The sequence below is a fragment of the Balaenoptera ricei genome, chromosome 7 (assembly GCF_028023285.1).
Source record: "Balaenoptera ricei isolate mBalRic1 chromosome 7, mBalRic1.hap2, whole genome shotgun sequence".
NCBI lineage: Eukaryota > Metazoa > Chordata > Mammalia > Artiodactyla > Balaenopteridae > Balaenoptera > Balaenoptera ricei.
The window spans coordinates 18142042-18153182 of NC_082645.1; the positions used below are offsets into that span (position 1 = coordinate 18142042).

An 11141-nucleotide genomic window follows, 5' to 3' on the forward strand; every position below is an offset into this window, starting at 1 on the left:
CTCTATGGTGTTAGAAGTCAGTGGCTTCCAGAGGGCATGGAAGAGATTGGGCTTCTGGGTAGTGAGATTTTTGTGAAAATTCATCAGGCTATGTACTTATGATTTATGACATATTTGCATATGTGTCTATACAAATATTTATTTTAAAATAAGTTGCCAAGCTTAAACACTGTAACTATAATATTTAGGATCTGGAAGAAAAGTTAAGAAGCATCTTATTCAAAGGTGCTGTTCTATGGGTTGGACACTGAAATGCAGTGACTAAATGGAATGTCTGTGGTTGAATCCATATGACAGAACTGGAGTAGAACGAGGTCCCTGGGGTTTTCCGGTACATGGAGCACCGTTCAGCTTTCCCTGTCAGTTTAAACCACTTGTGTTCTCTTCAGTTTTAAATGCCTTTTCCATAAATGATGAAAGGTAAGAAGTCCCAGCAATTGATATAGAAAGGTAATTCCTTAAAGAAACTTGCTAGTCTGTGCTGTCATTTATGTAAAAGACTAAAAGAAAATTCTCTCATGATTCATTCAACTCTGACACTCTGAAGTGTGATCCCCTAATACACATTCATCCTACCTATGTGGGAGATGAGCAGTGCAAACATATTATCTCGAGGTTTACATTGTTCCTCAGAGAAGCAGTGATGATATGACTGCACAGTGATCATTATACTTACTAATAATAACATTAATGATTTCTAAGTATGTGAATCTCACATCTTTCAATTGGAGACTTCCTCATGCATAAAACCTGAATTTTCTTGTATCAATCCAGCAGTGATGAAGAGCTCAACTAAGGGAGCCATCTCTCCCAGACAGTTGGTGAGTGCCCAGAAATCACTGCCTGCAGAGGTTATGATTCAGGAGAGTGAAGGTATAAGAGAGATTTGCATTTCAGGTAGTTTTTCTTAGCATGTTAATATTTAAAGTATATGTTTAATTATATTCTCATTATCTTTTGGGGCTGAGTAATGAGACGATGAATTGCTATTTTGAGAACCATTTTGTTCATAGATAGCATTTCTATTTATGTCTGCTTTTATTAATGTGATTCACACCACCCAGTTTGTTGTGCTACACATTTCTTTCAGTTCTTTCAGCACAAAATGTCATTAAGAGTGGAATTTACTGAACTCTGTGCCCAGCGCTGTGCTTGGACATGACCCATGCCCATTTCCAGCAGGGCCAGCTGAGAGTGTTCCTGGGCCTCAGGGGACAGGAAAAAGGATAAGAAGCTTCAGGTGTCTTCCCCATATTCCAGCCCCCATGCCTAATCTCCCAATGCAGACTACCCAGGAGTCTTCCTGACCTTCACCACTGTGTAGGAAGATGAAGAGCTTCCAAATGGCCCTGAGCCCACCAATCCAGGTGGTCTTGTCTTCTCATAAGTCCACATGACAGCCAAGCTGCCACCTTGCTGCCTTTTCCCTAGGAGAGAGGAAGGAGAAGTAGAAGGTAATTTAATCTATTCATCAATTGAGTCAACAAAAACATTCAGTGCTAGCTATGGACTGGGCATTTCACCATGTGCAGGAGATGCAAAGTTAAGTCATAATAGTACTTGCTTTCTAGATCCACAGCTCATGGAGAGGACATATGGAGAAACAAGTGCTTACCAAATATTTAATCATGATGAGTGGAATCAATAGATTATTTCAGATCCTGCCTGATCAAGCTGGAGTCCTCCTCCTGAGTGCAGCGGAGCTCAGCACAGAACAGAGGCTGGTGCCAGACCATGGTCAGCCATCTTCTTCCCAGGTGGGCATGCACCCCTCACTCTCTGCCCCCTACATGAGGCATCAACACCAGCCTGAAGTCAGTCAGCAGTTCACAGATAATCTCTTGCCCTCATCCTGAGGGTCTCCAGTCTCCTGAAATCGGTTCTGTTTCTCCTCATCCATTCCCACTAGCAATCTCCAAGCAGAGGAACTGTAGGAGGCCTTGGAGCTCACCAAGTCACATAACCCTAGCAATGGAGGAAATGGGCCTCTTAAGGCTAAAGGGCATTGCCAGAACAGTGGTTACCAACAGAGTCAGAGTAAGAAGTGAAGATTTCCAGGTTTCTTATTTACAGCACAGCTGTTCTCTTTTACTTATTTGTGTCTGACTGTCACCAAGTCAAAAAATTCTCTATTTTAAATTATGGAAAATATAACTGCTGCCTCATCAGGTGGACCCTTCAAAATGGAGGGCATTTTGTACATAGCATATAAGATTTCTATTGTCAAACAAAAAACACACCCACGTTTAGGTGAGGAGAGACTTTATTCAAAAGGATTATTGCAATTAGTGTTTCTGAACCCAAGTTCATGTGTTCAATGCGCAATGAGACCAAATAAACCAAAACGCCAGCAATTAGAACAGAAAAATGTTTATTGATCAAGAGGGAACCAACTGAGAAGATGGGAGACTTAAGTTTGTCTCAGATTCATCTTGCTGGCTGGCCAGGGCTTAAGGTTTCTAAAGGCAAAAAGGGAAAAAAGGGAAGGTGGGTCTCAGAATGCATGATCAGCTCATTCACAATTCTCCAGTTGGTGCATGGTGAGGTAACAGGTTGATGTTTCAGGAGTCAACATCATCAGCCTTCTGATCCCAACAGATCTGGGGTCTACCTACATGCTCGTGGTCAGCAGTTTCCATCTAGTAGGAGGCTTGTTTCTTTTCCTTTTTTTTTTCCCCCAACATTTTGTATCTTTAATAACATACACAATGGTTACCAGCCATATTCATAACAAAAGTTATTCATAAAATGTATCTATAAATAACATTTTTTCCTTTTTGGTGTGAAAAGCTTGAGAATGTCCCAGTGTAGGGGGGGGGGTTGTTGAGGGGGACAGGGGTTTGAAATAGAGACCTGGCTTCCCCAAAGCCTAAACCCCCAAATCCCCTCCCTCCACCTCGGCCTCAGCACAACCCCTCAGTAGGAACAGGGATCAGAGGGTCTGTATGACTCTGGGGCTGGGACGAATCTCTTGCTTATGATATAGTGTTCCACTTAAGTGAGGTCATGACAGAATAAGGAGTGGGGGTAGAGTAATGGTGAAAGAAAAGGCGATAAGGGTGGGGAAAGAAACCAAAAACCATCCCCTTTCCTTTATTCCTTACCCTCAAGTCTTTCAGCAACCAGACCTGGGAGTGGAGAAGGGTTTGTGTCAGTGGAGGAAGAAGACATTAAGGTAACAGACTTCCTGACCTCACTGGCTGCCCTGGCTCCCAGCCTTCAACCTCTGCATCTGGGGAGCCAGGGCTGGGGGGAAGTCTGGGAAGGGCTAGGGAGATCTGGAGGAGGGGGCTCTGCCCTCTCCCCTCATAAAATTCAGGCTCCTCCTACCACTTTCTTGGCCCAGAAAGAGGCCTGGGGATTCTAAAAATGAGAGGGAATTATCAGAGAGAAAAACAGTTAAGAACTATGTAAATATGTATCATAAATAGGCCTAAGAAATTAATTGCAGAGAACCTCTGATAAACAGGGCAAAAGGAGGTGAGTGAGAGGAGAGTTTCTCCTGTCCTCGGGGAATGATGGGAATGGGGAAGGAGAAGAAGGCGGCAAGGAGGTGAAGGGGGTGGGGAGGGAGAGAGAGAAAGAGAGACAGAGGGAGCGCTCTCGGGCAGACAGACACGCTCCTCTCCTCACCCGCCTTTATCTCCTCAACTCCTCTTAAAAAACGTTCAGGAGAGCAGATTATCTACCTCACTCATCTCTCCCCAAATGTCAGATTGTTCTGAGCAGGCCCCACAAGATAGTGGGTCAGTGAGTCTCTGGGGGAGACTGTTTCCTTGGGAGGGGCAGGTGGCCGGCAGTCTGGAGGAGGCAGGGGTGGGATGGGGCCAGGTGGGGGATGAAGGAGGGAAGGAGGGGGCAGGCAGGCTGGCCAATCTCTGCCCCCTTTATCCTGGCTCCCCCCTACCTCCCTGGGCCTCAGCAGAGATCCCTCGACAGGCCTGGGCATGAGCAAGGTGTGTGCCAATGTTAAACAAAAGTTAAAAGGGTGAAATAGTAGAAAAAATATTAGAATGTATAGCTGAGCCAGCCCACCCTCTCACTGTCGCAGAGAAGCCCATTGGGGGTTGGCCCCTGTCTGCCGCCTGGGGAGACTATGAGTGCGCTGGGCTGTGGGTCCCGTCAGATGGTGGAGGTTTTGTCTGTCCCATCTGTGGTAAGAAAGGGAGGAAGGGAGGAAGCTCAGGAGCTGGTGGGAGGCCCAAGAAAAGGTGCTCAGGTAGCCTGTCATCCCAGTCAGGCCCTCCCTGGAGTCCGGCCTCCCCTGTGGACCCCTCAGGATGACTCTGGCTTGCTCAGTTCAGAGGTGGAGACACTGCTGTGTAGGTGGGAGGTGGGTCAGGGAAAGAGGAAATGCTCACCACCCAAGGCGTGTTCTGTCATGTTCAGACACAGAGACTCCAGAGTGGGATTGATCTCCAGGTCAGGCCCAGGGACTGGGCAGTCTGGAGAGAACATGAGAATGGCCTGGGGGGACAAGTGGACCGGGAGCGAGTGGGTGCGCCGCACAGAGCTGCAGCTCTGGCTGGGCATGCTGTTGTTGCCACCAGGGTTGGCGAACCACAGGTTCTGTCGACCCTGTCCCCCAAGGCTGGGGCTGGTGAGGGCATGTCAAGGGGAGATGCCCCCAATACCCGAGGGGCTCAGAAGGCCCATTCTGCCAGGCAGAAAGGCCCGGGGAGGCATTGGGAACTGCCGCTGGGTCCGCCGGGCCACCCCCATCCCTACAGAGCCAGCTATGGGGAGTGAGTTGGAGCCGAATGCCCAGCCTTTCTGCTGCCGGTGGTTCTGCATCTCTAGTGTGGCTTTGTGTAGGAAGGTGTGGAGGAGCTTCAGCATTTGCTGTTTCCAGGACAGCAGCCATTTCTTCTGTATCTCCGTGAAAGCCTCATGAGTAAGGCAGTTTTCGATGAATTGGAGGTAACTGGTGATTCTTTCCTCATCTGGTCAGGACACTAGCAGCTGTGTGCACACTTTGCCCATCACCCGTGTAAACTGACTGGGGATGTCTCAGTCAGCGCCGGGAGCTGGGGCTGGCTCACTGTCATCAGTGGGAGCTGGAGCTGGTGGAGGGGGTAGCCCTCTGCAGCTGGAGGGTCCTTGGCCTCACTACCCTTATCTGTGCCAGGGTGAGCCAGGGGAGGCTCTGCACCTGGCAGCGGTGGCTCCCCCCCGGCCCCTGTCCTTGGCAGTAGAGGTGGTGGTGGTGGCAGCAGCCACAGTGGCCTGGAGGACACTGTAGGCCTTCATGGGGGTGATGATGATCTGCTGTATCTCCTGCAGAGCATTTGGCAGATTCCCTTCCAGCACATCCTTCTCCAGGGATTTGAGGACACTCTGCCTCTCTCGTAGCTTCTGGATGCTCAGGGCTATCTTGTGGCAGACACCTTTGGTCACATTCTGAGACTCCAAGTGCTGCTCAGTCAGTGTCATCATCTCCTCATAGCTCATCTGTGAGAAGAGGGCCGTGTACTTGTGGAAGCAGAGGCTCTTAAGCCACGAGGGCACATCTTTCATGCCACTGCCGTCCTCCTGGAAAGTGTTCTGGCTGGAGCCCTGCTCCTCCATCTGCTCACTCCCAGAGGAGGCCACGCTGCTCTGGGGTGAGAGGGGTGCGTGGTCGGGCATGGTGAAAGCAGCCCAGGCCCTAAGCTCCTCTGGACTTGGCCATTCACCAGGGGCCTGGGGCTTCGTGGGGATGAAGCACATGGAGTGCTTCAGTGGGCTGGGGTGGATTTGGCAGGGGAGACCTGCATTTGTGTTGCTCCCAATACTGTTGATGGCTGGCAGCACTGAGCTGGGTGGATGGAAGGGCATTTGTCCATTTTCCTTGGGTGGCTTGTCCTGCCAGGCTGGTCCTGCCTCCCCAGGGCCCAGCTCTGCAGGGCTGCCCCACTCATTTGAGCCCTGGCTTGAGTGGTAGGTGGGCTCAGGCCGGGTGCGGAAGCCACTAGCTAGCTGGTCTTCCAAGTGGCTCAGCCAGAGGGCCAGCGTACTGTGGTCCTCCAGCGTGGTGCCCGGGTGGATGAGGGCATAGGAGAGCACCTGGTGGCTCTTCTTGATGAAGGCATTGCTCTCAGTCGAGTAGGCCAGCCATTTCTGCAGCATCCTCATGTACTCCTATTTGGCCTCTGTGTTACCCAGCTGAAGCAGGGGTAGGTGGGACAGCAGGAGGGACACCACCCTCTCTTTGGACTCCTGCTGCCACTGGCTGACAATGGCAGCACTGTTGGCCTCTGACTCCAGCAGGTGAATATCATTGTAGTCTGCCAGTGAGTGCTCCAGGCAGAGCTGCAGGAAGCGGGCCTGGGTGTGGGTGACCAGTTTCAGAAGTGACAGCAGGGCCACTGTCTGTTCACACTCATTCCATTCCTTGAACCAGCCAGCGAGGATGCCCACATGGTCTCGGAACATCATGGTGCCAGGCCTGGGGCCAAGGTGGGGGGGACAGTGGTGACGAGGGCAGTGCTGTCACATGGTCTCAGCTCCAGGTTCCTGTTACCTCTCCCCTGAGGGCCAGGGCTTGAGGACGTTCCCTGGCATGGTGGCAATGGGTGGTGAAGGGAGGAGGACACCTGCTCACGTTGGGAGAGGTCTTGGTCTAGCCACTCCTCTCCAGGCTCCTCAACAGATCCTCAGTGGGACAGTTGAACAGAGTGAACTGGCCTGGCTGTCGATTCTTCACAGGCTAACTCCAATCGATTGGTAGTGGCTGTCTGGAACACTGCAGTGAGAAGGGTCCACCTCAGCCTCCGCTGCTGCTGCTGCCCTGGCCTCCTCAGGCAGCCGCCACTGCCGTCACCCCCTTTCTGGCCCACGAACTCCCTTCCCTCCTCCCACATGGACCACCAATGCCACCACTGCCCGGGAGTCTTGTTTCTTAAGAGCAACTTAGGAATGTGCATCAGACAGTGTTATATATGCCCTTCATGGAGGAACTAAAGATTTTGTGACTCTGCTATACTACAGCTGATCTATTATTTAAATTGTTCCTAGTTATCCTGGCCCAACTGCTATCCTTTGTTATTTCATGTTCACATTCTTCTAATCGTTAACTCTAGAGCCAACCTTTTGAGACTCAGGGAAGGCCTGAGAGACTAAAGCAAAAACTTTTTACTTCAAAAGATGGGGACACAGCACCTGGAATATGGCTTCAATCCTCCCTTTTCTTTGATACTTCTTAATCCTGAGGGTGACAACTGCTTTAGCTACTTCCTGCTGAACAAGGGTGAAGTTAAAAATGGTGAGGATTAGAGGAAAATCACAGACTTTGTTTTCAAAGAATTTTCTTTTCCCAAACGGCACTCTTGAATCCTGCAAAATAAGCAGTCTTTCTCTTTCTTTTCCCTGGCTTGCCATTGTTTCTTTTTGTAATCACAACTCAATAGGAAAAATAAAAAGATTAATATAGAAAGGGGATGGGGCTTCCCTGGTGATGCAGTGGTTGAGAATCCACCTGCCAATGCAGGGGACACAGGCCCTGTGTATTCGAGCCCTGGTCTGGGAAGATCCCACATGCTGCGGAGCAACTGGGCCCGTGAGCCACAAATACTGAGCCTGCGCGTCTGGAGCCTGTGCTCTGCAATAAGAGAGGCCACGATAGTGAGAGGCCTGCACACCGCTATGAAGAGTGGCCCCCACTCGCTGCAACTAGAGAAAGCCCTCGCACAGAAACGAAGACCCAACACAGCCAAAAATAAATAAATAAATTTATTAAAAAAAAAAAAGAAAGGGGAATGTACAAGCCTTTTACATAATCAAAAGGTCCTGGTCATGGAAGTGGCAAGAAATCCAACCTATGACACCTGAACAAGTATTTGTGTCATCTTTAGTTAACTGTATTATCTTTTTTCCTCCCTTATATAAAACTATTTGAACTCACAGCTCTTTTGCACTTTGTTGAAGTACCTGTTGAACTAGCTCAGAGTCTTCCTCTAGCTTATCTTTTGGCTAGCTGTCTTCTACCTCTATAACTGAACTTGGGGGCTTGAATTCTAATTCCTGGCATATGTAATCATCAGTATCTGTGTTGTCTCAGATTTTATATTTTTTCTACTAACTCTAGTTTTCCAACTGTGCTATAATTGTACCAGATTCCCATGTTATTCATTTGGAAAGTGTTGTTGTTTTCATGTAAATCAGGCAAAATTACCTACTCATTGCTGGTGACTTCCAGCAAATTTTCCCTTTCTCATATACCATATGTTGTTCTGTACTGGCATCTTTACTTTGGGCCAGGTTAGAGTGGTCTCTGAGTCCCACTGAGTATTAGGGGCACAACCTAATATTGCTTTTTGGGGTGCAACTTAGCATTAACACTGACATCCAGGTTTGGGGCTCAGTTTTCTTGTCTAATAGGGCACAACAGATCCCCATAGGTAATATGCATTGTTTTTGGAAGATATTCCCCATACCAACTAGCTGAACTACTTGGTATAGCTGCTTTTGACTAACTCAAGGAACTGAAGTAGTCAGCTGGCAATGATGAAGGTTACAGTTGCCACACATAACATCCCATAGCTTTCAGGGGCCATAAGTCTCCCAGATGAGCCTCTGGCTTTCTGCTTCCAGTATGATGGACCAGTGTTTGGATGTCACTTCTGATTCTATAGTTACCTTGAGGCCATAAGGTTGCAGTTGGCAGCTGCTAACAGATATTGTTTTGAGAACAATAGTTGGTGGTGTACTTGAGTCTGACACAGTTCAGAAAATTCAAGTTTTCAGTAATACAGGAATGTGTCTAAAATCACATCTACAACGGCCATCCTGCTCTATTTTGGATGCCTGAACCACAGTTACTCTATTTTGATTTTTAAATGCATTTTTCTTAATACTTAAAGCAGATGTACAATGCATGTTGAATAAGCCACAAACAGACTCTTTTGATTAATCTAAATTAAGTCATGTAGAGCCAGAATGACTTCTGCATACCTCAATATGTGAAAATTTCTCTTATCATTTCCCCTTTTTAATTGCAAATCTTTCAATAGAAAGCATTGATGATCAAACTATTTGTCTCTCAATGACAGGGTGGTTGCTGCCTGCCCTCGGTCCATCATGTCTCTTGGTGTTAGACTTCCTTTTTGTGTGTTCATGTATATATATTTCCCTAGTTATCCACACTGGGAGTAAACTAATCAGACATAGTGAACAAGCACAGAGGTATGTTAATAGGGAGACATTTTAGAGGCTATACATTTTATCAGTTATACCAAATTGTCACTCAAATATTGTACATTTGCTTTTAGCAGTAGACTTAAAGCAAGCAGTGCTATATGTCATGAGTAGTTATACTCTGAGGCAATTTCACTAGAGAATTCTCTTTTCCTCCTGAACACTGCGGCAAAAGTGTAGTTAGAAGTAAAAAAAAAATAACTTTCAATTTTGATAGGGAAACAAACATTTGGTAAATGGTTCAATTGAATTAGTAGGATGGGTCTTACTGGCCTGGTCCAGATTCTTAGGTCAGCTGTCTACAGAAGTTGTTGTCTTCTTCTCATCTTGGTGAGAAGGTCAGCAGTCATTTGAGGTCAGCAGTCCTTTCTATAGATCAGCCTTGTACAGAACCCTACTTAAGAGGGAAATATGAATTCAAGGGTCATTTCCCTTCAGTTTCATTGTGCAAGAGGTATTGGTTTGGCTGTAACATCTTATGGAAAAACCCGAACGAACTTTTTGGCCAACCCAATACTTAAGAACACGTGATAAGGGTCCTTTCATCTAGGTTGCAGAAAGAGTCCTTTAAATGATGTCTTTTCCAGTATGCATAATCCCTGGTTGCAGGTCATGGGACATCTGATTTTCATCTAAAGATAGATTACTATGACCAGCTTCAGAAACAAGCTTAGAATAGCCTTTTAATAGTTCAATTAAACTTTACAGTAATGTAACATAGCAACAAGAAGCTATCTGGGAAGTGAGTCTTAGGCAATAAATACTGTCCTCAACTAACAAAATTAGTATTTAATGTCTACTGAAACATAATCTTTTTCTCTCTAAACTTATCCTCATTTCTACTAAATAAAGTCAAATTATGATTAATTTGTTTGCAAAATAAGTCTGGTTTCAATAAGTTGGCCTGATTACTTACATAAGTGTAATTTTACATAAGTGTAATTGATTATATTGGCTCTTAAAAATTGGTTGTTCTGGAAATTTTCATAAGGAATCTCAAACTGAATCTTTAAAAGGCCTCTCAAGGCCGGGAAAGCCATGCCAAGGGCTTGCCACAGATTCAACCTGCAATATCTATAGATTTGGATGAATTCCTCTCTTCTTGAGATCCCCAAAATACCTTGAGATTCCTGCCCTGTCAGGAGGTGACCTTCCTTATTCACCTGATAATGCTGCTGGGAACCTAGGAGTTTTCCATTTCTGGGAGGATTGGGTAGAGAGAAACAATAGATGTTTCAATTCTAGTTACAAAGGTATAATTTACCAAGGTTTTTTTTTTTTTTTTTTTTTTTTTGGCTGCTTTGGGTCTTTGCTGCTGTGTGCAGGCTCTCTCCAGTTGTGGCGAGCGGGGGCTCCTCCTCGTCGCGGTGCATGGGCCCCTCACCATGGCTGCCTCTCCTGCTGCGGAGCACGGGCTCCAGGCGCACAGGCTTCAGCAGTTGTGGCATGTGGGCTCAGCAGCTGTGGCTCACGGGCTCTAGGGTGCAGGCTCAGTAGTTGTAGCGCACGGGCCCAGTTGCTCCGCGGCATATGGGATCTTCCCGGACCAGGGCTCGAACCCATGTCCCTTGCATTGGCAGGCGGATTCTTAACCACTGCGCCACTAGGGAAGTCCAATTTACCAAGTTTTAATAAATCATAATTAGCTTAAGGGGAAAGGTTCCTTACATCTGGAAAACACAGATGACAAGCTAGTAATATTTCATACAAAAACCATAAAAATTATAACAATATTTACCAGCTCATCCAATCCTATGTAACCAATCCTGATCTTAATACTTTGTTAACAGTTTTATGAAGCCATCAGCTTTTCCATTAGGATTCTTTAATTTCTTACCCAATTCAGAAGTATGATCTGAAGGTTATCAGAAACATGTACATGTCAAAAAGTCCTTTCTACAAATTGTTTTGAAGATGAAGCATTTCTCCAAAAACATCAGTATGAAACAATAACTGTCTATGAATGA

The 11141-nt window shown here is 46.6% G+C and overlaps 1 pseudogene; it reads right to left on the reverse strand.

Annotated features, from left to right (window-relative positions):
- Window positions 1-4087: 4087 nt before the first annotated feature.
- On the reverse strand, window positions 4088-6417 carry LOC132368462 (protein Smaug homolog 2-like; annotated as a pseudogene).
- Window positions 6418-11141: the final 4724 nt, after the last annotated feature.